Consider the following 2,863-nt stretch of genomic DNA (forward strand, 5'->3'; position numbering starts at 1 on the left):
ATGTGAACCACAAAATGGAAGAGGGAGTTGACAAATACAGAACAGTGGCGCCCAATTGAAAAGAGGTTATAAAGGCGATGCAATCTCTGAATGGGTTGAAGCCTGCCTTAATGCTAAGGGGACTAGCAAGCATTTCTATTATAAAATGTTTCCCCTTCTCTCAGCTTAAAAAGATGCTTGCCTATTGCCTTGCAGCAGAGATGATGGATAGACTAACTCCATATCTGTTCCATCTTCCTCTCCTGGGTCTTCCTGTGCTGCAGGAGCTGGGAAGCTAAAATCCACATTCCCTCCATGCTGCTGCGGCTAGGTTTCAGGACGTGATTTAGCTTCTGCCAATCAGACACTTTCCTGTGAAGCCCGAATGTGGAAGAGAGGACAAGTATACCTGTCATAGTATTATTTTTTAAAGCCTAATCTGCTTGTATTTTATGTTCCCAATCCTAATTATGTTTATTCCTTTGCTCTTATTCTTACTTATACTATTTTTATGTGTGTTTATTGGAAGCCATCTTAAAAACTTTCCAGAATGACCAACATGTTTTTAATCCATTTATAGATCTTTATTAGAAAATTGCAATTCATGTCCTTTGCTCATTCAGCAGGCAGAACTTTTATTTTTTTAAATTATATTGTCATCATTTGGAGGATATTACCTATTTGTTTATTTATTACATCTATCTCTCCAACTTATTTTTCAATGTTTAACAGTGTCTGTTTTTTAAACTAGTATTCAAAGGATTTATTGCTAGAGGAATAGGAGAGGGCATAATGTTAAATGCCACAATGAAAACACATAAAGCAAAACTGCTCAACACTTAGTACGTTATTTAGAATAGTTCTTCACTGAAATATAGAATGAACACTGAAAAGGATAAATTGAAGCCTAAAAATAAGGAAGAAAGCTTGTAACAACACAGCTAGCCATGTTGTTTTTATTTTTGCCCTGATAGCACTTATTTTTTTTTTTTGTGTGTGTGTGTGTGTGTGTTTAATTTCTTTATTGATTAAGGTATTACATATATGTCCTTATTACCCCATTACCCCCCCCCCCCATTCATGCCCTTGCCCCCATTATCTGTGTTCATTGATTAGGCTTGTAGGCATGTATATAAGTCCTTTGGTTGATTTCTCCTCCTTATCCCCACCATTCCCTACCTTTCCTGAAGTTTGACGTTCTGATGCAGCTAGCCATTTTAAATAAATACAATTTAAACTTACCAAAGGTTAGAAGTTTTAAATCAGGTATTAGGATCTTTTAAGGAACACAAAGAAAAAATAGAAACCACAAAAATATAAAAATGATAAAATACTGCTCCCAGTTGAGAGAAGTTTGTTTGTGAAAATATATGGTGAACTTGATATTATGTTCTGGAAAAATCCAAGCCTTGAAAACTAAATAGACGATTTATAAATAGTTAAGAAGAGTGATCTGTAAGAACCATAATGGTTCTAAATTAGCATATTTTCTTTTTACACTCAGATAACAAACTAGTATTCAGGAAATTCCACTTTGTTGGGATTTAGCTGAGTATTTGGCAAGTCTCTCAAATATCACTGTTGTCAGGAAAATAAATACAGATTTCTGGGAAAATGCATATTTGACTGAACAATATTTTGCATAGCACTTCATTTAGGAGAGAGAAGTTGATTATACTGGTGTTCATCAAGCATTTTTGGTTGGAATATAAAAAATAATATAGAAAACAAATTTGAGTATATATGTCTATATTTATTCACATATAAATTCTTTAAGTACTTCTATGCTAATTTTTTTTTATTATAAAACCCACACAAAAGGTCAAATTTACAAGGATGAGATAAAGACTGACTGAGCAAATGGCATTTGATTCATGAACATTAAAAATTTACTCTAAGAAAATATTGCTGTTTATTTCCAACAATTGAGTACTTAAAATGGTCTTCGTGAAAATTATAAAATTTGGGGCCTGATATTGCCAAGTATGCTTAGATTCTCATATGTGTAATGTGCCTGATTACGAGGTTATACTGGAAAGTGAACATCTGTTCTGTCTGCCATTTTCTTCTTCTTTGCTTATGTTTGAAAATATATATATTATTTTATTTTTGTGGTAATTATTTTATTTTTTAAATTGAATTTATTGGGTGACATTGGCTAATACAATTATATATTAGTTTCAGGTGTACAATTATATACTATATCATCTGTATATGGTGTTGTGTGTTCACCACCTAAGTCAAGTTTCCTTCCATCACCAATTACCTCTCCTTTACCCTCTTGGGCCACTCTCCACACCACCCCCATTTCTCTTTGATAATCATCCAAACTGTTGTTTTCTGTCCAGGAGTTTTTGTTGGTTTTTTTGTTTAATCCCTTCACCTTTTTCACCCTGCCTTCCTCCTCCCGCCCCCAATACCTGTCACTCTGTTCTCTATGAGTCTGTTTCTATTTTGTTAAAACATTTTTATTTTCTTTTGCAGTTTCTTAACTGAAATATTTAAGCAAGCTATTTATACATTTAAGTAACCAGGAAATTCACGTAAAACATACAAAGGGCAACATGTAGTAATATGTAAAATATAAACCAACTCTTAGTTTGTCATCATCGAGCCCTCTGTCTTAAACTACTCTCATTCTTTCTTACATCAAAACCTAGTTTGAATGTGAGTCAATTAATATTAGAAATATTAGCAAAATTAATATAGTCTAATCATATAGATAAAAAATACATAAAAGTCATCTAATATTCTCCATCTCAGTGGCTCAAATCATCTTGTGAAATCCCAGGGCTGAGAACACCTCACTTTATAAGACCATCATTTTTTATATTAATGACTTAGCTGAGACATATGAAACATGATAATTAAATTTTCAGCTGAC

Source organism: Pipistrellus hanaki (genome assembly GCF_964339955.1).
Source record: "Pipistrellus hanaki genome assembly, chromosome: 7".
Classification (NCBI taxonomy): Eukaryota; Metazoa; Chordata; class Mammalia; order Chiroptera; family Vespertilionidae; genus Pipistrellus; species Pipistrellus hanaki.